Below are 27,768 nucleotides of genomic sequence, written 5' to 3' on the forward strand. Positions count from 1 at the left end.
AAAAATCTGTAATCAACTCTAAGTTTTCTCTTAGAATAAATTCTTACTAGAGGAATACTTTAGTGAAAAGTTACAGACAGTTAATACTTTGGGGAAAAAAATTCCCCAAATGCCTAATGTATATAGTAATACAGAATATAAATATACATAATACACAATATAAAATACCTAATAATATATAATTATATAATATACAATATAGGACAGCTAAGGTAAGTGAATGTGACTGTACCAAGAAAGGGCAGCTCACATTCACTCCACTGCTGGGATGCACATGGGCGTGACCGAGGGGCTGGTACCTGACAGCCTCACAACCCATCCAAAGGAAGGGGCTGCCCCTTCATGCTAGCCGGTTGTTGCCATATAGGAATCTGATGCCAGTGTTGCCAACACTTCCCATTTTTTTCAAGAAAAACCAACAGTTTAGTCTTGTAGATAAATTTTCTATTTTAAATTCTAGCACACCTTTCAAAAGATAAATTAAACAAGACACAACTGTGTAAGTAAAATAGAGCACGTGCACAGGTCTGCTCTAGCCAAGAGGCCGTCAGCCTGCAGTCTCTGCTTTCCTAGGTCTCAAAAGACTTTTTTACCTTGAGATTAGAAAAATATCTGACTATCTGGAGAATGAGAAGACAAGCCACAGACTGGGAGAAAATATATGCAAAACACATAATGTGATAAAGGACTGGCATCCAAATACACAGGACAAAGAACTCTTAAAACTCAACAATAAGAAAATAACCCAATTTAAAAATCGGCGAAAGACCTGAACATACACCTCACCAAAAACAATACACAGATGCCAAATGAGCATATGAAAAGATACACAAATTTTTATATCATGGAAATGCAAATTAAAACAACACGAAGATACCACTACATACCTATGAGAATGGCCAAAATCCAGAACCCTGACAACATCGAATGCTGGTGGGCATGTGGAGCAACAGGAACGCTCGTTCATTGCCACTGGGAATGCAAAATGGTATGGCCACTCTGGAAGGCAGTTTAGCAGTTTCTTAAAAAACTAAACACACTTTTACCATTAAGATCCAGGAACCATGCTTCTCCATCTTTACCCAAAGGAGCTGAAAACTTCAGTCCACAGAAAAGCCTACATACAGGTGTTTGCAGCAGCTTTATTCACAATCGTCAAAACTTGAAAGCAACCATGATGTCCTTCAGTAGATAACCAGATAAACAAACTGTGGTACATCCAGACAGTGACCATTATTCAGCACTAAGAAGAGATGAGCTATCAAAGCCATGAGAAGGCATGGAGAGACGTTCCATGCATTACTACCAAGTGAAAGAAGGCAATCTGAAAAGGCTACATGCTGTGTGATTCCAACTACAGGACATTCTGGAAAAGGCAAAACTGTGGAGACAGTAAGAGGATCAGTGGTTGCCAGAGGCTGAGGAAAGGAAGGGATGAACAGGCAGAGCATGAAAGGTCTTCCAGACAGTGAAACTATTCTGTACGATATTATAATGGTGGATACACGTCATTATACATTTATCCAAACCCATAAAATGTACAACATCAAGACTGAATGCTAATGTGAACCTTGGACTTTAGGTGATAGTGCTGTGCCAACGTAGATTCCTTAACAGTAACAAATGTACTGCATGCTGGTGGGATACGGGAGGAAATCTCTGTACTTTCCAATTTTGCTGTGAACCTGAAAATGCTTAAAAAAATCAAGTCTATTAAAAAAAATCTGTTATTTCTTCTAGTTAATTTTTTCCTTTTTCCTGTTTAACGATCATTTATTTATTCATTTGGAATTTAAGCGAACATGGTGAAAGGCAGGGATGTAACTTTCTATTTTTCAATAGTTAACCAGTATCCAGCACCCTTTACTGAATACTGTACGCTTGCCACTCCCGTCAACCCAGTGGTCTGCCCTGACCTTCCCGCCTCCCCCCACCTCCGACGGAACAATTCCTCTCTGACTGTTCCCTGTGATTCCGGAGGGGCTGCACAGCAGAGCTAGCTGGAGCCCTGGCCAGAAGCGGCCATGGGTGACCTGTTAGCGCAGCATCTCACGGTCATGGCCCATGGAGGGGCTCAGGACCCCAGCAGCCCACGTGGTGTCCTTCCTTAAGACTTTACATATTGACCCAAGGAAGGTCATCTCTTCTTCGACTTTAGGCTGTAAAAATAGAAGCCTGGAAGTATCAACAACCACACCTCCCTTTCCTCTAGCTGCAGAAAGGAGCCCATCAGCAATAGGAGAAAGAGGAGCCAGCCCCGGGGAAGCAGCAAAGTCAGGACAGACAGCGCATTTGAGCTTCCTCTGGAGTCACTGAAGCTAGTCTCACCCCAAGGGTACTCCAGGCACTTGACAAAATAAATGTCTTTGTTTTCTGTTTAACCAAGATGATTGATTTTCTTTCTCTCACACTTGAAAAAATCCTGATTTACAGGCAAAGCCTTTGCCTATATATTAAACTCAAACACAGCTGGGTCAGGTATTCGGCTTTCTTTTCAGATCTACTGCTATTTCGATCTATTCTAGGGCTCAGATTACTCTTTAAAATTCTTGCATAAATCTATAAATAGTTGACATTACAAAACCAATCCTCCCCAAACTCACCTTTAGTTTTCAAAGGGTCCCTGGCTATTCTTCCCTGTTCGCAACTCCAGACGCTCTTAAAAATCACTGTAACAAATCACTCTCCCCACTTGGGAAAAAAAAAAAATCACTGGGATTTTTCTTTGAATTGCACTAATTAAAAATTAATGAGTTCATTTAACCTCTTTAAGTCAAAAGATGAAACCCACTGTAACGTTTTTTGTTTTCTTCACATTCCTGGCTTTGTTTTCAATTATTTGGGGAGCTCTGATGCGCTGATGAGTAAAATCTGTTTCCTTTCTTAAATTAGATTTTGTTACACAGAAAAGCTACTGATTTTTGCATGTTTATTTCAAAGCCAATCAGACAATTTTCTAGCCCTACTTCATGGGCTAGAATTACCAAGATAAGGCCAAATAATACAAATAATTAACAAATTTCATTTAAGGCTTCCCTCGGATAAGGTTATTTTCAGTAAGTATGTGTTCCACATTTTGCCAGAATAAAGCAACACGGTAGCTTCTTTTCTTCATGACAACGATGATGATGATGATGACGACGATGATGAATAAAGGAAAAGTTCCAACTCTAAATATGTGGCCTCCCCCTTAACAAATTTTGTGAACGTGCCAGTAAAACATAGTAACAAACAAAAAATGTTTAAAACCAAACAGAGGGGCGCCTGGGTGGCTCAGTGGGTTAAAGCCTCTGCCTTCAGCTCAGGTCATGATCTCAGGGTCCTGGGATCGAGCCCCGCACCGGGCTCTCTGCTCAGCAGGGAGCCTGCTTCCTCCTCTCTCTCTGCCTGCCTCTCCGCCTACTTGTAATCTCTGTCTGTCAAATAAATAAATAAAATCTTAAAAAAAAAAACAAAACAAGCAAACAGAAGCCCACAATCCTCATCTTAAAAAAAATAAAAATTGATAAAAAGTTGGTTAGCCCCTCCCCCTCCCCACCATACCCAACGAGGTAATTCTCTTAACTCAACAGAAGAGCAAACAAAACAAAATAGAAACAATACATCTGATACTTTCACTGAGTAGCCAACCAGCATATAACAGGAAGACCTATTTTTTGGATGTACATAATATTTAAAACATTGATTACAAAAATGATCTGGACCCTGTACTGTTTCATCAGGGTAAATCTCTCAGACCAAATTTATTTTAAATACATTATGTCTCATTTACCACCTAACGTCTCTTAGAAATCTGCTTAAGTCATTAGCAGTCACATCTCCACAATGTACTGTGAAATTCTTCCATGCTATTTTCTTCCACTCCAAAGTGAGGCCTGAGATGATTACTATTTTAAGAGTATTTCTAATATGTCTATACTGGGCCACACGGAACTTTATCATAATAATGCTTACTCACCAACCTTGTAAAGACGCTCCCTAAATTTATCACTAACCCCTGAAAACAATTTAGAGTTTTTAAGACCTACAGACAAAATAAGAGATGAGCCTATGAAATTAAATGTATGTGTTCTATATACTTTTCATATGTGAAAAATATACATGAAGACAACTATGAGCATTCTGGTGACTTTAAAGAGAGCCTGAATATAGTTATGAAATAAAGCTTCACTTAGCCTTCATTAACAGAAGATGAAATATCTAAGCATTGCCAGACTTTCCTCTCTACGTGCTAATACTCTGATAATGACAGAAACATGCTCTATTACCATCACGGACATAATGTAAAAGCTCTCCTTCCGTTTTCAGAACTGGGCCACCACGCGCACACCTGCAGCTGTCCAGCAACCTTTGGAGCAGCATGAGGCCCGAAGGCAGGCTCTGCGGCTTTGCTCTCAGTTCATTCTCACCACTCTGACTTCAGCCCCTTCTCGACCGGCTCCTACCACACTTAATACAGGCATTTAAAAAAAAAAAAAAACAAACAAACAAGGAAATTCACCAAGAGCTTAATGGTTTCTCGGAAGAATCCAGTTCCCAGGTCTGGGGCAAGGCTCTGAGAGCCACATGACAATGAGAGGACAAGAGTGCCCTTTGGAAGGGGGCCTCGCCTCAACAAAGCATCTTGCTTCTGGATGGTACTTCATATTTTTCAACGAGCTCTTATCTATTCCCTAATTCAATCATCTACAACAATTCTGCGAGGCAGGCTTGGTAGAAGTTACTCTTGAACTAGAAAAATTTTTTTTTCCTTAACGGAGAATAATTTCCCTAAGCTCACACAGAAAATCAACAGCAGAACCAAATCTGAAAAACAGATCTCCTCCCGAGAATGTGCCAACCATCAGGATCGCAGAGGTAGGGGCGCCTGGGTGGCTCAGTGGGTTAAGCCGCTGCCTTCGGCTCGGGTCATGATCTCGGGGTCCTGGGATCGAGTCCCGTGTTGGGCTCTCTGCTCAGCGGGGAGACTGCTTCCCTCTCTCTCTCTCTCTCTCTTTGCCTGCCTCTCTATTTGTGATTTCTCTCTGTCAAATAAATAAACTCTTAAAAAAAAAAAAAAAAAGGATCGCAGAGGTAAAATTACTTTCAGATTCCAGCAACGAGTTTTCCAGCTGAGTGACCTTTCGACAGTTACCAACTTCCCTCCGTCTCAGTGCCTGTGTCCGTAAAACAGGGACGGTACTACCCTCCCAGCAGCTCCGTGAGGCCCCCAGCCCACCGCCTGGCACCTGGTACACTTCAGAGTCTTATGGACCCCAGGCTTCAGCTGCCTCGGGACTTCGTGAACACACACACACACACACACACACACACACAGGCAATGAGAGGGTATGAACAGTGACTTCTCTAAAACAGGTCCACCCAAACTGCATGGCCACTTAATAGGGCAGCCCCCATCCTTCAGATCTCCCTTAACCTTCCTCATCCTACATTCCCACAAACACTTACGGAAGGCGAAGATGTGCCCAAAGTTAGTCAGATCAATCTTTGTTACTTAAGACACACACGTCATCTGGGATTCGAAGATCTGCTACTCTGAGCTTACTACTCCTTTCCAGAAGATTCCCTCAGCTCTTGGCCTCTTGCCAGGACCAAAAGCTAACTCCAAAGTATTTCACAACAAATAACCCAAGTATCACCCGGGTTCCACACCACCTCTAACATCCACTGACCCCTCTCTACCACAGATCCACAAACCACACCCATAGCCCAAACCCAGCCTACCCACTTCCTACTTCTGAATAGCCCACAAGGTAAGAATGTTTTTATATTTTTGGAATGGTTTCAAGTCAAAAGATGAGTAGTAACATTTTGGAACAGGTGGAAGTTACATGCAATTCAAATTACTGTATACATACAAAAAGTTTTCTTAGCACACAGTCACGCTTGTTCACTTATATATTGTCAATGGCTGCTTTCATGGCTTACAACAGCAGAGGTGAGTAGTGGAAACAAAGACCTGAGAACCAACAATGCTTAAAATACTTATCATCTTTACAGAAAAACTTTGCTGACCCCCTCCTCTATATGTAAGTTCCATAATCTATCCAAGCATAACCTGAGAGATTGAGTCTACCAATTTACACCACATACTGCTGTGCATTACCTCGTCCAGGACTTGGGGGGTAAATAAATCTATGCAGTTAAACTTACAATTTTTTAGGGGCACCTGGGTGGCTCGGTGGGTTAAAGCCTCTGCCTTCAGCTCAGGTCATGATCCCAGGGTCCTGGGATCAAGCCCCACATCGGGCTCTCTTCTCGGCAGGGAGCCTGCTTCCTCCTCTCTCTCTCTCTCTGCCTGCCTCTCTGCCTCCTTGTGATCTCTATCAAATAAATAAACATTTAAAAAAACAAAAACAAAAACAAAAAAAATCCTACAATTTTTTAGAAGTACTATAGTAACAACTATGCCCTCAACATCTTCCATGCTCCCATCCCAGTTTATATCAAAGGGTCAACTAAGCTCATACTTGTTGCTTATAAAAAAAAAAAAAAAAAAAAAAACCTTAATGTTAATAGCTATGTGCTTGTGTATACATTGAAATTTAGATAAAATTAAAAATTAAATTAAATTAAAATCCCATTAGGATGGCACCTATCAAAACAAACAAATAAAAACCCCAGAAAATGACAGCATTGGCAAGGATGTGGGGAAAATGGAACTCATATTACTTGTGTTTTGCTGATGGGAATGTAAAATGGTGCAGTTGCTACGGAAAACAGTTAGGGAGTTCCTCAAAAAGTGAGATCTGGGGTGCCTGGGTGGCTCAGTCATTAAGTGTCTGCCTTCGGCTCAGGTCATGATCTTAGGGTCTTGGGATCGAGGCCCGCATCAAGCTCCCTGCTCTCCCTCCGCTTCTGTTTCTCCCTCTCCCTCTGCCTGCCATTCCCTTTGCTGTACTGTCTCTCTCTCTGTCAAATAAATAAAATCGTTTAAAAAAAGGTTAAAATGGTAAATTTTAAATTATGTATATTTTAATAAAATTTTTAAAAATTCAGCTAACCAGGGCGCCTGGGTGGCTCAGTGGGTTAAAGCCTCTGCCTTTGGCTCAGGTCATGATCCCAGGGTCCTGGGATCGAGCCCCGCATTGGGCTCTCTGCTCAGCAGGGAGCCTGCTTCCTCCTCTCTCTCTCTGCCTGCCTCTCTGCCTACTTGTGATCTCTGTCTGTCAAATAAATAAAATTCAGCTAACCAATCCAAAGACTTGTCATTAATAAAATATATCCAATACAATAGATATAAAAAGGAATGATGTAGTGATTTGTGCTACAACATGGATGAACTTTGAAAACTAGGGGAAAGAAGTCGGTCACAAAAGAACAATTATTGTATGATTCCATTTATTTTTTTAAAAAGATTTTATTTATTTGAGAGATAGAGCAGAGTAAGAGAGAGAGTACACAAGGGGTATGGGGGGGAGCAGGCAGAGGGAGAGGGAGAAGCCGGCTCCCCACTGAGCAGGAAGCCTGACACGGGGCTCCATCCCAGGACCCTGGGATCATGACCTGAGCTGAAGGCAGAGGCTTTAACCCACTGAGCCACCCAGGCGCCCCGAAAACTATTACATTTTTAATAGAAATATTTCATCACGTCCTGGAATTAGATTAGGGTACTACTTCATGTCAAGTTTGATTTTAGGTGCTATATATAGGAGTTCACATTAATAAGAAACACATTACACCCAGGAACACTGGAGAGAGAGCAGGAAGGTGATCTGACAGGAGGCAGCCCAGGCCTCAGTTTGTGTCTTAGTCATTTGCCCCCAGACCTGTCGGAAGAAGAGAGAGGGTCTTTCCTCAAAAAAGCATTAGGAAAAAGTGATCTCCAAGTAGAAACAAATGCCAAAGGCACTTAGAATCAAAAGAATGTGAAGGTTGTTTCTTCGCAGCTTTCTGTCACCATAACTCACTTCTAGTATTTTAAAATCACACTGGCAGTGTCACACTGTAAACAGGGACAACTCAGCAGAGAATTTCACAGTCAGAAGGCACGGTATTCAAGGGTCATGTTCACCACATCAAACAAAACTAATGTAGTGAAAGCCAACTTAACAGATTCTTGGCAGTAAAGTTATTTGTAAACACATGTATCTAAGATCTGAGATGAAGAATATAAGCTTTGATTTTGGTTGCATTCAAGGGAAAAAGCACTAAGATAAAAACACTAAAATAAGAGAAACTGAAGTTACATCAAGAATAACTGAAGCTGAGAGCAGCTGGGTGGCTCAGTTGGTTAAGCGTCTGCCTTTGGCTCAAGTCATGATCCCGGAGATCCCTGGGATCAAGCCCTGTGGCAGCAGGAAGGCTGCTTCTCCCTCTCCCTCCGATGCTCCCATGCTCGTGCATGCAAGCTCTCTCAAATAAATAAAATCCTTAAAAAAAAAAAAAAAAAGGAATAACTAAAGTTAATGTGATCAAGAAAAAATGCAGACCCCCTAGCTAAAGGGAAGGAACGCTAACCATCAGCTAGGACAGCAGACCTATTACAGAAAGCAGACCGCTGTGAGATACCCTCTCAGTGGTTCCTACAGAAAAAGAAAACAAAAAGGCAAAACAAGCTCCTCCTGCCAAACTTGAATGTAAGCGTCCCTACCTTGTCTGAACGTGAGGGGGAAAAATTAAACTTACAAGCAGCAGAGGAAATAAAGCAGTGTTTGTCAAACACTCACAAGTGTATCTCAAATTGGGTCTGTGGACACTTCCCCCAGTCCATACATTCTCTATGAGAATTTTTAAATTGTGTGTTTTCATTTCAATATTACTCTCAAAACAGGAACATAAGCCTGTTTGGGACCATCCAGATGCTTCCCTGGAAACAGAGAGCTGCCCAGGGATTTCCCGGCCCACGTGTGTGCTGTTGTGTTCACCATCAGGCTTGGGCCGAATAACAGGATTTTAATGGGCGAGTACTAACAGTCGGGAATGGAGTTAAGACCTGGTTAAGTATATGATGCACACATGCAAGTTAATGGTCCGACGTCACCCCTGTGTAGTTTTACTGTTTTCGGAATAGAGAAAGGTGGTGAGAGAACAGAGCAGTCACGTGGCCCGGTGACACAGGCGTTCCCAGAGAGCTCCCAACACACGGTACTATATTCACATTGACTATACAAATTGAGTAAAACATCATCTGTCCCATAAAATTAATTTTAATTTTACTGGTTTTGCCATTTTATCTGTAATCTGTTCATCTGTCTTGTTTTATAATCTTTTAAGCAAAAGAAATCTATCTTTGGGGCGCCTGGGTGGTTCAGTTGGTTGAGCGACTGCCTTCAGCTCAGGTCATGATCTCAGGGTCCCAGGACTGAGTCCTGCATCTGGCTGCCAGCTCCACAGGGAGTCTGCTTCTCCTTCTGACCTCCTCCCCTCTCATGCTCTCTCACTCTCTCTCTCTCAAATAAACAAATAGAATCTTTAAAAAAAGAAGAAGAAGAAGAAAGAAATCATTTAAAAAATTTTAAAATCTTAAAAAAAAAGAAATATATCTTTGTATGCATTCTTACATTAAAAACAACTTAAGCTCGTGTACCAAGAGCAGCCTATGGGGGAAGAAAATTTTTAAAAAAACAGTGCTGGGGAAAGATCTGAATGGACATTGCTTCAAAGAAGATACAAGATGACCAATAAGCATATGAAAATATACTCAGCATCATTAGCTACTGGAGAAAAGCAAGTCAAAACCACAAGATACTCTTTCAACCTGTTAGGATGGCTGTTATCCAAAAGAAAAAGAAAAAAGAAACAGAAAATAACAAGTGCTGGTGAGGATGTGGAAGAATCAGAACGTCCTTGCACTGTTGGTGGAGATACAAAATGATTTAGCTGTGATGGAAAACAGTCTGGCAGCTCCCCAAAGAGTTAAACATAGAATTATCATATGATCCAGCGATTTCACTCCTAGGTATAAATCCAAAAGAACTGAGGGGGTGGGGGGATGGGGTCACTGGGTGATGGACATTAAGGAGGGCATGTGATGGAACGAGCACCGTGTGTTATGTGCAACTGACGAAACACTGACCTCCACCTCTGAAAGCAGTAAGACATTATATATTAATTAACGGAATTTAAATTAAAAAAAAAAAAAGAAAGAAAGAAAAGAGAGCTAAGCCCAAAAGAACTGAAAGCAGAAACTCAAGATACCCATACACCAATATTCAGAGCATTGTACACAAGAGCCAAAAGATGAACACAACACAAATGTCCACAAAGAGACGAATGAATAAACAAAATGTGGTATGACTCTACTGAGAATATTAGCCGGCCATAAAAGGAAATTCTAATACATGTTACAATATGGATAAACTGTAAAAACATTAAGCTAAGTGGAATAAGCCAGCTAAAAAGGAAAAAAACTGTATGATTCTCCTTACATGAGGTACCACGAATAGGCAAATTCATAGGAAAAGCAGAATACAAGGGGCACCTGGGTGGCTCAGCCGTTAAGTGTCTGCCTTTGGGTCAGGTCATGATCCCAGGGTCCTGGAACAGAGTCCTGAGTTGGGGTCCCTGCTCAGTCAGGAGCCTGCCTCTCCCTCTCTCTCTGCCCCTCCCCGTACTTGCGCACTTGTGCTCTCTCTTGCTTTCTCTCTCTCTAAAATATAGAACCTAACAACAACAACAAAAAAAGTAGGATGAAGGTTAGTTACTGGGGCAGGGGAGGGAAGAATGGGGAATAACAGTTTCATAGGTACAGAGCTTCCACTTGGGATGACAAGAAAGTTCTGGAAATGGTGATTGCTCATGTGAATGTACTTAGTTTAGTGCTAGTGAACTGTATGCCTGAAAATGGTTAAAATGGTAAATTTTATGTAATGCATATTTTATCACAATAAGAAAAACTTAGTAACACTGAATATTTGCCAAAAATATTTTGTGAAGACTGTAATTTGAGAGATACTGCTACAGGGTTAGAAGTAACAATTAAGCTATTTCCGTAATATTTAAAAATACAGATACTAATGATATATATTCCTTTTTTAAAATATTTTATTTATTTATTTGACAGAGAGGGAGAGATCACACGTAGGCAGAGAGGCAGGCAGAGAGAAAGGGGGAAGCAGGCTCCCTGCTGAGCAGAAAGCCCGATGTGGGGCTTGATCCCAGGACCCTGAGACCATGACCCGAGCCGAAGGCAGAGGCTTAACCCGCTGAGCCACCGAGGTGCCCCATAATGATATATATTCCTATGGACATAAACGCAGAAGCATAAGAACATGGATGCAGAGGGCATTATCTATCTGCCTTGCAAAAGTGGGTACCCCTGGAAAAGGAGGGAGGTAACTGGGAGGAGTACCAAAGGGTGTTCAAGTGCCTCCAAAAAGCTGTAGTCCTTAAATTAAAAAAAGGAGTGAAGGAGAGGACAGAGGGAGGAAAAAGGAAAAGAAGACACCTTTGTTAAATCCAGTACTCAAAGGCTCATTATGGCACTTTGTATCCTCTCTACACCTTTAAAGTAGTTACTAGGAAAAATACAAAATGACTAAGAATCAGAAGTTTACATAATGAGGAGTTAAAACTTCCTTTAGCCATTCTACACAATGAATGAGCAGAGAGCCCACTGACAGGCCATGTTCCCAACTCACCGTCAAGAGCACCTCGACTTCCCTCCTCTCTCCCCACAGATCTAAGACGCCACCAACGGCAATCAGAACTGTCAGTCAGCATTCGCTAGCCAGACTGACCTCTCACTCAGAACACAAAAGTCCTGCAGTTTTTGCTTGCCTCCAAGTTGTAAGTTAAGTAAACACTAGTTCCCGCTAGAATTCACGTAAAGACTGCATCATTTTTACCAATGAACAAGTCAAGTCACATCAGGCTAACAAAACAGTTAAGGACCGTTTCAGGGTGCCTGGTGGCTCAGTCGGTTAAGCATCCGACTCTTGATTTATCTGCTCCGGTCTTGATCTCAGGGTGGTGAGTTCAAGCCCTGTGTTGGGCTCCACACTGGGCGTGGAACCCTATTCAAAAAAAGAAAAAAAAAAAAAAGACTTTCATCATCACTTACTGCAGGTAACTGAAAATAGTCACTAATAAAAATGTGAGAACTGCAATTTTTGCCTGTTTATATCAAGACTGTACAAATAAGATCAGGGTGGGAATAACCCGAGTCTTCCCCTACACAGACACATACGAGGAGGCCTTTTTTTCTTCTTTTTGCTGAAGGCTATTTCTATTTCACTACTAACACTATTTCATACTCCGCAAGTATCGGAGATGTGAAAGCATACCAGGTCAAAATGACACTAAGACCCAAAAGGGGAAACTCTTAGGTGTCTACCCAAGAGAACTGAAAAAGCAACCCCCACAAAAACTCACAGCATTATTCACAACAGCAATAAAGTGAAAACAACCTGTGTCCGTTGACTGATGAATGGATAAACACAATGCGGTGTACCTATAAAATGGAACGTTATTCAGCCACATAAAGGAACGAAGCTCTGACACATGCCACAACACAGAGAAACCTTGAAAAACAAGGCAGACACCACACATACTGTAGGATTCCATTTATAGGAAATCCATGGAGACAGAAAGTAGACTGCTGATTACCTAGCGAGTTTTCGGGAAAGACAGAGAATAACTGCTAATAGATGGGAGATTTCTTTTGGGAGGTGATGAAAATGTTCTAAAATTTATGCTGGTGATGGCTGCGCAACTCTGTGAAGGCATTAAACGCTATCTGAACTGGACATCTTAAATGGGTGAACTACAGGATTGTGATTTTTAACTCAATGGTGCTGCTATTAAAAAAGGGGGGGGGGAGGGGCGCCTGGGTGGCTCAGTGGGTTAAGCCGCTGCCTTCGGCTCAGGTCATGATCCCAGGTCCTGGGTTCGAGCCCCGAGTCGGGCTTTCTGCTCAGCAGGGAGCCTGCTTCCTCCTCTCTCTCTGCCTGCCTCTCTGCTTGCTTGTGATTTCTCTCTGTCAAATAAATAAATAAAATCTTAAAAAAAAAAAAATTTTTTTTTAAAAAGGGGGGGGGAGGCAGGACAAGCTGCCATCACAGCCCTATAAAGATTCTGCATTCATTTTTATGCTACCATAAACCAACGTAAGAGGAAGAGAAGAGAGGCAGCTTCGTGGCCCAGATGGTTAAGTCACTGCCTTCAGCTCAGATCATGTTCTCCAGGTGCTGGGATCGAGCCCCACATCAGGCTCCCAGCTCAGAGGGAAGTTGACTTCTCCCTCTCCCTCTGCCTTTCCCCCTGCTTATGCTCTGTCTCTCTCTCAAATGAATAAATAAAACCTTTAAAAAAAAAAAAAAGAGGACGAGAAGAGTCTGTAAGTCAATAAAAAGATTTATACATCCAGGTAATGAATGACTTACTCAAACCAAATGAAATCAAAACCAACTGTTCCCAAGGGAACAGACAAAAGTGTTACAATTTTTGAAATATGGAAAACACCTGCAGACCACATTATATTAGGACCCCCAATGTCTAGGAATCCCAGGGTCACCAACCAAGGCCACTGACAGGTTTTAATGTAAAAACAATCTAATGCTCGAGTCCCAGTAGCTTCTCCAGGTGTCACTGGAGAGCCCATGAACCTGCACCTGTCCATCCAAGCTCCCTCCTGGGTGCTGCTGGTTTCACAGGACAATCTTCAAGCATCCACAGAAGGTAACAACAACACCTACAACAAAACCCCCCAAAACCTCTTTTTACCATGCACTTCCTTACCAATGAGCGCATATTACATGTCCCTAAATTTACAATTACTTAGGGAGCCCTGTCACTTTCCACAGACAGGTGCACAGACTCGGACAATTCTTTGGCATTCTTCTCCACTGCACGATGCAACCACCCGTTTCTGGAACTGCTGAATCCCTCACCTCACCTCACTCCTGGTCAGATGATCTTCGGGCCAAGGACAAACAGCCACTGCCTGAAGTCAACAGTGCCAAGTCCATCACCGCCTCACTTTCAGATAAGAGAGTGATAAGCATGAGAAAAATGAAAACATTAACACACTAGTGCAACCTCAGAGCAGAACATCAGAACAACACACCTTCACAGATGTCAAAATACCAACACCCACACCACAAACCCATGGGGCAAAAATCTCACAACCACGGCACCAAGACAAAAATAAATAAAACAATAAAGCCTCATCTACTTGGGGGGGTGGGGGGAAGAGCCTGAGCAGCCTTCAGAAAAGTCTTAAAGTTCCCTTCCTTCACTGTTCGCCTCACCATCTTCCTGGCAACTTATGAGAAGAAACCCAGCATGGGGCGCCTGTCTGGCTCAGTCAGTAGAGCATGCGATTCTTGATCTCAGGGTTGTGAGTTCAAACCCCACACTGGGCACAGAGCCTATTAAAAAAAAAAAGAAAAGGAAAAAAAGAAGAAGAAGAAAGCCGGTGAACTTACTCTAAGGAACACAGATGGAGATAAGAGCTAAAAAGCAAACAACACTCTGTGTAAAAGTATGCTTCCAGGGGTGCCTGGGTGGCTCAGTGGGTTAAAGCCTCTGCCTTCGGCTCAGGTCATGATCTCAGGGTCCTGGGATCGAGACCCGTATTGGGGGGGGGGGGGTCTCTGCTCAGCAGGGAGCCTGCTTCCCCGCCCCCCTCTCTCTGCCTGCCTCTCTGCCTACTTGTGATCTTTGTCAAATAAATAAATAAAATCTTAAAAAAAAAAAAAGTATGCTTCCAACGCTTTATTCATGAAAGAAAATAGAAAGTGCCTTGGATGTCCAACAATAGGGGAGAGCTTAAGTAACCCTGGTACAGTCCCATAGGAAAATATATTTACCCCCTTCCAAAAAAAAGGCTGCATTTATGGAAAAGACCATGCAAAATGTAGACTGGGGGAAGCACTAAGACCATGCATGCTGATGAAAATTGTTTTTATTTTTTAAGCGGAGGAGGAGCAGAGGAAGAGAGAGAATCTTAATCAGGCTCGATGCCGAGAACGGGCCTGACGTGGGGCTCGATCCCACAACCCTGAGATCATGACCTGAGCCCAAATCAAGAGTCAAACACTTAACTGACTGAGCTACCTAGGCGCCCTGATGAAAACCAATTTTTAAACAGATCTTTTACAACGACACGGAGAAGAGTTTATGGAGACTCGGAAACAGCTGATACCTTAGAATGAAGAGCTTCTTTGAAACGGCCATGTTTGTTATCTTACAGGCAAACGGACCCAATACCCAAGAAAGATTATTATATATACAACATAAAGTTTCTAACACTATTAAAATAGACAAGCACCAGAGAAAACGCAGAACATGTCAGATTCTCTTGGTATTTCTTGCTGTTTTGACACAATTATTCTAGCTACCATTATCTGTTAATCATCTTCACATCACTAACCTAATTCAGCATTTTTTTACAGAATGTTTCCAAGTCAGCACCCAGCACACTGGCACAGGGCACACAGTTAGTTATTAGCAGACATTATTTGGCCGGGGGGAGGGGAGTGCTCAGCATAAAACCCAGAAGACTCCTCATGTTTATGACAATTACGAACAAAAAGCTGACATTTGCTCTGCCATTTCATGTCTTCACTCAAATCCCTGCAAGTTAGGTGACGCCCAGCAAAGTCAATTCCATCAGCTTCTGCAGCTCTGCCTGGCCCGAGGACCATTTAGCGCTGAACCATACACTCCCCCAACCCCCCCACCCCACACCAGCAATCACACGGCACACGTGCACATGGAGCCTTGCACAAGGATGCTTACCACAGCCCTGGAAACAGCCTCTGTGTTCATCAACAGGAAAAGGACTTAAACAATTATGGCACAGTTTTATAGCTGAATTCTCCATAGCGCTTACACGAACACATTTCCAAGCAAAAGTTACAGAATGGTATGTATTTTCTTTGGTCAGTCAACCTGATAAGGAAAAGTTCTAGGAGGATCCACAGGACAGTGGAAACGACCTCACCCGCTGAGGAAGAGGCTGGCATTAAGAAAGGCAGTCACGTGAGACTCTGGACTTTTCTGTAACGTCTACAAGTTTTTACAAGAATAAATGCATGCCTGCCTGACTTACGTAATTACCATTTAAGACAAATCTCTGGGTGGTACATTGCATATGCTTTATCTAGTACTTCATTAAGGGGATTCCAACCTCTATGAACGCAGGTGGTTTGGATCTAAGTGAAAGCACACTGTCTCCACATTTAAATACACAAACATTCCCCTCTGTGCCTCTCCAACAATATGCTCTTCCTTGCTTAAAAACAAATGCGGACCCCCCCAACAAAAAAATATGGGGAAAAAAGCGCTTTTAGTTCAAGACCAAATTTCTTAAACATCTTACACATCATCTCAAATTATTTAATAAGCATTTTTACTTTTAATCCAAAAAATGACAGTGCTACAAGACCTGAGCCAAACTTCACTTCATTAAAATGTCTGTTGCCCACGTAAATATTTTTGAAATTGTTTCATTCACCTGGTCTGGTTTTAATCAACCCAGACGAAGTTAGGGGGAGGCAGGGCGAGCATAGCCTCAGATGATTTCCAGGACTTCGTCTCCCTCCCAGGCAAGGAGTCCCTCCAAGGCAGGGAGGTCTGACGGTTCTGAGCTCCCTAGGGGATTTTAGGAATTAGCCAGGTCAGGGAACCCATGCTTTAAAAGATGCTCTAGGGGGTGCCTGGGTGGCTCAGTGGGTTAAGCCGCTGCCTTCGGCTCAGGTCATGATCTCAGGGTCCTGGGATCGAGTCCCACACCGGCTCTCTGCTCAGCGGGGATCCTGCTTCCCTCTCTCTCTCTGCCTGCCTCTCTATTTGTGATCTCTGTCTGTCAAATAAATAAATAAAATCTTTAAAAAAAAAAGAGGGGAGCCTGCTTCCCCCTCTCTTTCTCTGCCTGCCTCTCCGCCTACTTGTGGTCTCTGTTAAATAAATAAATAAATAAATAAATAAATAAATAAATAAATAAATATCTTAAAAAAAAAATGCTCTAAGCAGTCCTTCTCAACCTGTGCTGCACACGATGACTATTCCTTACCACAAGATGTGAAAGCCACCCCTCCCCCCGGGCAGGCCTACTGAATCAAAATCTCTGAAGAGCAGGTTCCAGTCATCAGAATTTTTTTTTTTTTTTTTTTAATTTCCTCGGATTGAGAATGCTGCTTTGAAGTAACCGGTTTAGGAGCTCCTCTTAGCTCATTAAGCAGAACGCCATTCTGTGCCTGGGCTGCAGAAACGAGCAGCGTGCTAGGGGAGGGGCCAGGACACTGACATAGGGCTTTATTTGTGGTCACACAGTTTGGGTTCATAGGGCGCTGACTCTCAATGCACTGAGACCTGCTACAAGGTAGGATTAAGCAGGTCTGACGGCAGATAAAGGTAATGTGAAACTTGGTGAAGTTTTTTAACCTCTCTGAGATTCAAATGATCAATTTTTTTTAAAGGGACTGGAACAAATAACCTCAAGAAGATCATTTGATCTCAAACCCCATGATGACTGTACCCCATGGCTATAAGTCAGTCAGGGCTAACTAAGCAGAGTTAAATGCATGAATATCTTCTACAAGTTTCAGATTCATCAGATATGTATTTCTGTGCTTGTCTACATAAAAACCCCATTCCTCATCACACCGTAAGAAATCCTTACTGAACACAATGACCTATCAGATCAATCATAAATGAAAATTAAACTAGACAAATAAGTCCCAAGATAAATAAAAACATGTGGCATGAGAGAAAAATTTCAAATAACTTGCACTTTTTCCTTGGCAACATTCTAATTTTTAGAAATTTTTTTTCCATTTTTAAAAATTGTAGTAAAATACACATAAGATTTACCATTCGAACCATTTTTTAAGTGCACAGTTCTATGGAATTAAGTACATTCACAATGTCATGTAACCACCACCACTATCCACCTACAGAACCTTTTTTAAAACCACTTTATTGAATTATGATTGACATGAAACAGAACTCAGTAAGTCTGGGGTTAAGTATATACTCACGAAACTGTCACCACTATCAAGGCCAGCAACATATCCACCACCTTCCCAAATTTCCTCCTGCCCCCTTTATTTTCTGTTTAGAAGAGCTACTCTCTTAGCCAATTTTAGGTATGCAGTACAGTCTTAGAAGTTATAGGCAGGGACGCCAGGGTGGCTCAGTCAGTTAAGCAGGTGCCTTTGGCTCTGGTCATGATCCCAGACTCCTGGGATCGGGCCCCACATCAGTCCCGCTGCTTAGAGGAGGCCTGCTTCTCCCTCTGCCGCTCTGAATGCTGCACCCGCAGGTCCACTTGTGCACACATGCTCTCTCGGACAAATACATAAACAATCTTCATTTAAAAAAAAAAGAGGGGGGAGGCGCCTGGGTGGCTCAGTTGGTTGAGCGACTGCCTTCGGCTCAGGTCATGATCCCAGACTTCCAGGATCGAGTCCCACATCGGGCTCCCAGCTCCTTGGGGAGTCCGCTTCTCCCTCTGGCCTTCTCCTTGCTCATGCTCTCTCTCACTCATTCTCTCTCAAATTAATAAATAAAATCTTAAAAAAAAAAAAAAAAAGAAGTTACAGGCACTGTGCGTACAGATCTCCAGAACGTTTTCATACTACACAACAGTAAGTTTACTCCAGAATTTTGTCATCTTCCCCAAATGAAAGTTTGTACCCATTAACACTAAAATTCCCCATTCTCTTCTTCCCACAGCCCATGGCAACCACAAATCAGCTTTCTGTCTCTATGAATGACTACTCTCTATGCACCTCAGAGAAACTGAATCATTCAGTATCTGTCCTTTGTGACTGGGTTTTTCTCATTTGGCATGTCATCAAGGTTCACCCATGTTGTAGCACAGGTCAGAATTCCCTTCCTGTTTAAGGAAGTGGAATAATATTCCATGTATGCATATGCCACATTTTTTTATTCATTCATCCACCAACACTGGAGCTGCTTCATTCTGATTTTTCTAACCATATGGTATTTTGAAGTCACATACAATAAAGATGAGTGAACCTTACATCACCTTACTTCTTATGGATAAATAAATACATACCCAAGCACACAGACCACATTGTAGAACATAAGAGACACCTTAACAAATTTTAAAGAATAGCAATCATATAAAGTATGCTCTGGCATTAAACTAGAAATCAGTAAAAAGAGATAGCTGACAAATCCCAAAATACAGTATTTGGAGATTAAACAGACAACACTTGGAGATTAAATAAAACATGGGTCAAAGAAGTCTCAAGAGCTATTTCTAAATGAAAATACAACTTATCAAAACTTGTGAAATTTAGAGAAAGCAGCACTTATTAAAAAAATTTTATAGCACTGGATGCAAATATTAGAAAAGATAGATCTGGGACGCCTGGGTGGCTCAGTTGGTTAAGCCGCTGCCTTCGGCTCAGGTCATGATCCCAGCGTCCTGGGATCGAGTCCCGCATCGGGCTCCTTGTTCTGTGGGGAGCCTGCTTCTCCCTCTGCCTCTGCCTGCCACTCTGTCTGCCTGTGCTCGCTCTCTCTCTCTCTCTCTCTGACAGATAAATAAATAAAATCTTAAAAAAAAAAAAAGACAGATCTAACAATCAGTTATCTAAGTTTCTACCCTACAGAACTAGAAAAAGATGAAATTAAATTCAAAGTAAAAACAAGAAAATAAATAAAAATAAGATCAATAGAGAAAAATCAATGAAACCAAAAGGTGAGTCCCTGAAAAGACAAGTAAAACTGATAAATCTCTAGCCAGATTAACTGAGGAAAAAAAAAGAGAAGACACAAATTACTAATATCAGAAATGAAATAAGGGCCATCACTACTAACTCTAAGGACACTAAGAGGACAGTAAAGGATTATTACGAACAACTCTTTTTTGATAATCTAGATGAAACAGACCAATTCCTTGAACGAGACAATCTATCAGAATTTACACAAGGTGAGAGGCGCCTGGGTGGTTCAGTTGGCTGAGTGTCCGACTCTTGGTTTCGGTTCAGGTCATGATCTTAGGATACAAGGATCAAGCCCCACGTGAGGCTGCCTGCTCAGTGGGAGTCTGCTTGTCTCCTCCTCTCTCTGCCCCACCCTGCCGCCCACCCCTGCAAGTTCTTTCTCTAATAAATAATTTTTTTTAAATTTCAATTAAAAAAAAATTACGCAAGGTGAAAAGAACCATCTGAATAGGTCTATATCTACTAAGGAAACTGAATCAATAACTAATAACATTTTAAAACTGAAAACAGGTGAGTTCACTGGTGAAATCTACCAAAAGTTTAAGGACGAAATTATCTCAATTCTCTGCAATCTCTTCCAGAAAACAGAAGTAGAGGGAATACTGTCTAACTCATTCTCTGAGGCCAGCATTACCCTAATCCTCAAACCAGACAGAAGAAAGAAAGAAAGAAGAAAGACTACAGCCAGTATCTCTCATGAACAAAATATTGGTGAACTAAATCCAACAATGTACCAAAAAATGATACACCATGACCAAACAGGATTTATTTCAGGTATGGAAGACTGGTTCAAGATTCAAAAATAAACATATGTAATCCATCACATCAACAGGTTAAAGAAAAAAAAAGTCTTATGATCTTATCAAGGGATACAGAAAAAGCATTTGAAAAAATCCAACACCCAAACAAAAATTTTCAGCAAACTGGAAACAGTGGGGAAGTTTCTCAACTTGATAAAGAACATATACAAAAATCCTACAGCTAACATCAAACTTAAAGAGGAGAAATTAATCACTTTCCCACTACGATTAGGAGCAAGGCAAGATGTCCACTCCCATCCCTCTTATTCAGCATATTAGAAAGAAGCCTTAGCAGATACAGTAACACAAGAAAAAAAAGTGTACAGACTGGGAAGGAAGAAATAAAACTGCTTTTGTTTGGTGATGACATGATTGTCTACGTAGAGAATCCTGAAGAAACAACAAAAAATTAATAAGTCATTAAGGTTTTAGAATACAAAGTTAATAAACAAACGTCAATTGCTTTGTTATATACTGGCAATAAACAACAGGAAACTGAAATTTAAAATGCAATACCATTTACATTAACATCCAAAAAAAAAAAAGAAGAAGAAGGCGGCGCCCCTGGGTGGCTCTGTCATTAAGCGTCTGCCTTCGGCTCAGGTCGTGATCCCTGGGTCCTGGGATCAAGCCCCATGCCGGGCTCCCTGCTCTCCCACTCCCGTGTTCACTCTCTCACTGTGTCTCTCTCTGTCAAATAAATAAATACATAAATCTTAAAAAAAAAAAAAGAAGAAATACTTACTTATAAGACCTCTGTGAAGGAAACCACAAAACTCTAATGGAAGAAATCAAAGAAGATCTAAAGAAATGGAAGGCAATCCCAGGCACACAGATAAGAAGACTCAAAACTGTCAACATGTCATTGTCATTCCTTCCCAACTACATCTACAGATTCAATGAAATCCCAATCAAAATTCCAGCACGATTATTTTACGCATTATCAACAAACTGATTCTAAAACTTATATGGGAAGTTATAAAAAAGACCCAGAATAACCAGTACAACACAGAGGGAGAACAAAGTTGGAGGACTGACACTACCTGACTTCAAGACTTACTAAAAACTGGGCGCCTGGGTGGCTCAGTGGGTTAAGCCGCTGCCTTCGGCTCAGGTCATGATCTCAGGGTCCTGGGATCGAGTCCTGCATCGGGCTCTCTGCTCAGCAGGGAGCCTGCTTCCCTCTCTCTCTCTCTCTCTCTCTCTCTGCCTGCCTCTCCATCTACTTGTGATCTCTCTCTGTCAAATAAATAAATAAAATCTTTAAAAAAAAAAAAAAAAAGACTTACTAAAAACTAAAGTAATAAAAAACAAAAACAAAACAAAACCCACTAAAGTAATCAAGGCAGTGTGGTGCCGGCAAAAGAACACACAAATAGATCACAGAACAGGACAGAAAGCCCGGAATGAGACCTGCACAAAAGAGTCTACTGGCCTTTTTTTTTTTTTTTTTTTTTAAGATTTTATTTATTTGACAGAAAGAGACATGGTGAGAGAGGGAACACAAGCAGAGGGAGTGGGAGAGGGAGAAGCAGGCCTCCTGCCACGCAGGGAGCCCGATGATGCCGGGTTAGATCCCAGGACCCTGAAATCATGACCTGAGCCGAAGGCAGACTGAGGCAGATGCTTAAGGACTGACCCACCCCGGCGCCTCATCTACTGATCTTTAATAAAGGAGCAAAGGCAGTTCTGTGGGAAAAGACAGTCTTTTTAGCATAGTGCCAAAAGAACTGGACATTCCAATGCAAAAAAATGAATTAGACACAGATATTCCCCCTTTCACAAAAATGAGCTCAAATGGATGACTGACCTAAATGCAAAACACAAAACTATAAAATTCCTAAAAAATAACTTAAGAGAAAATCTAGGTGACCTTATGTTTAGCAATGACTCTTCTCAGACACGATACCAAAAGCACAATCCAGGAAAGAAAAGTATTGCTAAATTGAATTTCACTAAAAGCAAAAACTTCTGCTTTGCAAAAGACACTGTCAAAAGAATGAAAAAGCAAGCCACAGATTGGGAGACAATTTTTACAAAACACATATCCAATTAAAGGACCAGTATCCAAAATATACAAAGAACTCTTAAAATGCAAGAGTAAGTGGGGCGCCTGGGTGGCTCAGTGGATTAAGCCGCTGCCTTCAGCCCAGGTCATGATCTTAGGGTCCTGGACTAGAGCCCTGCATCGGGCTCTCTGCTCAGCATGGAGCCTGCTTCCCACTCTCTCTCTGCCTACTTGTGATCTCTCTCTCTAATAAATAAATAAAATCTTTATAGAAAAAAATTCAAGAGTAAGGAAATAAAACCCAATTAAAAAACAAGCAAAACGCCTGAGCAAACACCTCACCAAAGAATATACAGAGGCAAGTCAGTATATGAAAAGACACGCAACATCATATGTCCGTAGGGAACTGTAAATTAAAATGAGATACTACTACACACCTCTCAGACTAGCCAAAATCCAGAACACTGACAATACCAAGTGGTGGCAAATGCAGGGAACGGCAGAAAAGCATTCATTGCTGGCGGGCACGTAAAATAGCACAGTCACTTTGTAATACAGCTTGGCGGTTTCTTTAAAAACCGAACATACTCTTCCCATACGACCTAGCAATCTTCCTCCTTGGTATTTACCCAAATGAGCTGAAAACTTATATACACACAAAAACCTGCCTACAGATGTTTTATTCCTAACTGCCAAAACTTGGAACAACCAAGCTGTCTTTTAGTATGTAATTGGATAAACAGCGTTACATCCATACAATGAAGTAGTATTCAGCAATTAAAAAAATACATAGGAAAAAAAAAGAGCCATGGATCCCGGAAAAGATACGGCGAAAGCCTAAATTTGTTACCACTGAAAGTAGACAGATATGTATGATTCCAATTACGTGACATTCTGGAAAATGGAAAACTAAGAAGACAGTGAAAAGATCAGCGATTGCCAGGGGCTCAGGCAGAGGGAAAGATGGGAAGGGGAAGCACAGATGACTTTTAGGGCAGTGAAACCATTCTGGACGATGCTATGATGATGAATACACATCACTATGCATTTGCCGAAACCTACGAGGTGCACAAAACAAAGACTGAACCCTAATGTAAACCACGGACTTTAATTGTAATGCATCGGTATCTGGCTCAACAGTCGTACGTAACAAGGGCAAGATGTTAATTGCAGGAGAAATGGAATGGGAGCAGGGGAGTGAGGGAGTATACGAGGACTCTGTACTTTCTGCTCAATTATCCTGTAAATACAACACCGCTCAAAAAAGTTTCTACTAACACACGCACGCACACCTTGTGGTGGAGGAAAAACAGAGGAACAGCTACCTCAGAACAGAAGAGTCCTTGACTATCTCTACATTGCCTGGCCTCAGAGGTGACCTTACCTACCTCTTTTCCAGAAGGGGCTACCACAAACTCCTAAGGAAGTGAAGGCAAGCTATGACCTCGAGGCCGGTCCCGGGCATCATCTTGGAGCCCTCTTTTACCAAGGTCAAACAGCCCTTTCTTTACACAGCTGCCACCAGGGCTTGCTATGTGGTTTTTATATGTAAATAGTAGCTTTTAAAATAAATATTTGATGGTGGGGGAAAAAAAATCACTAGATTTACTACCTGTGGGAATCCTTTCTAGAATACCATATAGGTTATACTGGCCTGAGGGCAGGGACGATTCACACTAAGGTTAAAGACTATTAGAACAAGAGGAAGAAATATAACCCAAGTTTAATTTCAAGGACAAATGTGTTGTTCCTGGTTGTTGTGTTAAAGCTGTAAGGACTCAGTCTCCTAAGCAGAGGCTCTCGGGCCACAAGATCCACCATGGTTTTCTTCAGCTAACACAAGCAGAAAGCAAAGGTCAGGGATGGCTGCGCAAGGGGCTCCCTGGGCAGTCCCAGCCACCCATGGAAGGACACGCGTGGCTCACTACAGGGAGAAGCAACTGCCTTTTCCACACATCCTGTGCTAGGGAGCCCAAAGCCTACCTCAGCTTTTTTTTTTTTTTTTTTTTAATATTTTATTTATTTATTTGACAGACAGAGATCACAAGTAGGCAGAGAGGCAGGCAGAGAGAGAGAGAGAGAGAGAGAGAGGAGGAAGCAGGCTCCCTGCCGAGCAGAGAGCCCGATATGGGGCTCGATCCCAGGACCCTGGGATCATGACCTGAGCCGAAGGCAGAGGCTTTAACCCACTGAGCCACCCAGGTGCCCCCCTACCTCAGCTTTTTGACGCTGCCCATCTTGCTTCCTTCTGATCATTCACAGAGCCAGTGAAAAGTTATATCCCGCTTCTCACCCTTATTCCTTGTCCCCTGTAAAAACTGCGCCCTTAGGATAACCAAAGAGCTGAGGAGGAAATGTTTCTCCTTTCACAAGTGTTGCAGGTGACAACTGATGGAGGTTCAAGAGAATTAAAATATTTTAAGTTTACAACCCTAATAATGAACAAATAAAGACAGGCAATGACCACAAATGGCTACTAATATCACAAAAAGAAAAACACTCAGACATTATGTGTCTTCTGGAAAAGTAAACATCACCATCTATGAATTTTTTTTTTTTTTAAGATTTTACTTACTTGGGGAAAAAAAAGATTTTACTTATTTGGGGCACTTGGGTGACTCAATTGGTTAAGTGTCTTATTTATTTATTTATTTATTTAGATTTTATTTTTTTGACAGAGAGAGACCCAGTGAGAGAGGGAACACAAGCAAGGGGAGTGGGAGAGGGAGAAGCAGGCTTCTCTCAAAGGAGGGAGCCCAGTGCGGGGCTCGATCCCAGGATCATGACCTGAGCCAAAGGCAGACGCTTAACTGACTGAGCCACCCAGTTGCCCCTCTCTAGGAAGTATTCTTGAAAACAAAAACAAAAACAAAAAAACATGAACAAGCCTCTAGATCTAATTACAAATTTATAGAAAATACAGGGGGACAAAGGAACATATTAAACTGACACCAAGGGAATGCAATCAGCAAAACTCAGCAGAAAAGTCTACAGGAAAAACTCGATTTCTTCAACAAATAAATTTATGAGGGGAAAACAGATGGCAGACAAAGCTGTAGATTAAAAGATTTAAAAGGATTCCTCCTCTCTCTCTGCCTGCCTCTCTGCTTACTTGTGATTTCTCTCTGTCAAATAAATAAATAAAATCTTTAAAAAAAAAAAAAAAGGGGCACCTGGGTGGCTCAGTGGGTTAAGCCACTGCCTTCGGCTCAGGTCATGATCCCAGGTCCTGGGTTCAAGCCCCACATCGGGCTTTCTGCTCAGCGGGGAGCCTGCTTCCTCCTCTCTCTCTGCCTGCCTCTCTGCTTACTTGTGATTTCTCTCTGTCAAATAAATAAATAAAATCTTTAAAAAAAAAAAAAAAAAAGATTTAAAAGGCATTTCAACTGATGGCACTGCAAAACTTCATATGGACTCTGATTTTAACAAACCATTAAAAAATAATTATGGCCCAACTGGGGAAATATGAACATTGGATGCTTGACGCAACTAAGAAAATAATGTAAATTTGTGTAGGTGTGATTACGGTATTGTGATTATGGTTCCTTTTTCAGTCCATATCTAGAGACAAAGCCTGAAACATTTACACAAAACGATGTGACATCTGTAATTTGCTTCAAAATAAAGGGGGGTAGGGATGAATGTAAGGTGGGCAGGTGAGGTGAGTTTGGCCAGGGTTGATCACTGTTGCATGATGAGTACATGGAGGTTCGCTATCCTACCCTCTCTACTTCCATATTGTTTGTGATTCTCCACAATAAATAGGTTTTACAAAATTACCTGGAATAATTCCAAACCTCCTTTGGTTAAGGTCTCCATCACAGTAGATTCTGCTCACTATCTACCTCAAATTTGCTAAATACGAGATATCCAACTTGTCCCTTTAGAGCTTTCTCATTTGAAACTGATATAGTTTTTCTTTTCCAACACCTCCACAACCTAACCGATCTTTCCAAGTAGCAGAAATCTCCACCCAAAGCTTGCCCCTCCTTCATTAGTCAAAAGCAATCTCTCTACCTTATGCACTGTCTATCCAAGCAGACCCTAATTTTCCAGGAGGCAAGGAACATGTTTTACTGTCATCACTTCCCACAGTCTAGCACAATAGTTTTGCACATAACAGTTGATTACCCAACCAAAAAATGTGTGGGTCAGGTCTGGCCTGTGCAGGGTTGAGTGGCAAAACCAACAAGTAATACAAGATCAAAAGCAGCAGACACATATATGAATCCTATAGATCATGAAGAATGGATGAACAAGCGGTGATCGATCCATACAACGGAATAAATACTACTGACGTGAAAAAGTAACACCAATATTACACACAACAGAATAGACAAATCTCCAAAACATCACGGTAAGAGAAAGAAGTCAGGTATGAAACACTACAGAGTATGTATCATTTCATTTACATGAAACCCTAGAAAAGGCAAGTGGTTGCTTAAAACAAGAGATGAGGTAAGAGAATGGACTATGAGGGCACAAGGGTACTTTCTGAGTGATGGAAATATTCTGTATCTCTTTCTAAGTCTTGATTATTATAGTTATACAACTGTATATATTTGCCCAGTCATCTAACTGTACAATTAAATGGGTGAATACTATAATTACACATTATGCCCTAATAAAACCATGTTAAATATCATAAATTAGAATTAAAAATTATAGATATTTGTGGGGGGTTTTAAAGATTTTATTTGTCAGAGAGAGGGGGACAGAGAGAGAAAGGAGAACACACAAGCAGGGGGAGCAGCAGGCAGAGGCAGAAGCAGGCTCTCCATCAAGCAAGGAGCCCAATGTGGGACTTGATCCCAGCATTGTGGGATCGTGACCTGAGCCCAAGACAGATGCTTAACCCACCGAGCCACCTAGGCATCCCTGTGGGGTTTTTTAATTTTAACTTATTTGAGAGAGCATGAGCAGGAGCAGGAGAAAGGGAAGAGGGAGAGGGAGAAACAGGCTCCCCGATGAGCAGGGAGCCCGACGTGGGGCTCCATTCCAGGACACTGGGATCGTGACCTGAGCCAAAGGCAGACACTTAACCAAAAGAGCCACCCAGGTGCTCCAAATTTATAAATATTTGTAATAGGACAGAACAAGAGCTCTTACAAATCAGTAAGACAGGCAGCAAAAGGGGCACCTGGGTGGCTCAGTGGGTTAAGCCTCTGCCTTCACTCAGGTCATGAACTCAGCGTCCTGGGATCGAGCCCCGCGTCAGCTCTCTGCTCAGCAGGGAGCCTGCTTCCCCTTCTCTCTCTGTCTACTTGTGATCTCTGTCTGTCAAATAAAAAAATAAAATCTTTAAAATAAAAAG

The 27,768-nt window shown here is 41.8% G+C and overlaps 1 protein-coding gene across 3 annotated transcripts in view; it reads right to left on the reverse strand.

The window, feature by feature from the left end:
* TENT4B (terminal nucleotidyltransferase 4B) overlaps nt 1-27,768 on the reverse strand; it is a 74,434-nt gene that overhangs the window by 32,564 nt on the left and 14,102 nt on the right. The window lies entirely within an intron of this gene.

The sequence above is a fragment of the Lutra lutra genome, chromosome 17, assembly GCF_902655055.1.
Source record: "Lutra lutra chromosome 17, mLutLut1.2, whole genome shotgun sequence".
Classification (NCBI taxonomy): Eukaryota; Metazoa; Chordata; class Mammalia; order Carnivora; family Mustelidae; genus Lutra; species Lutra lutra.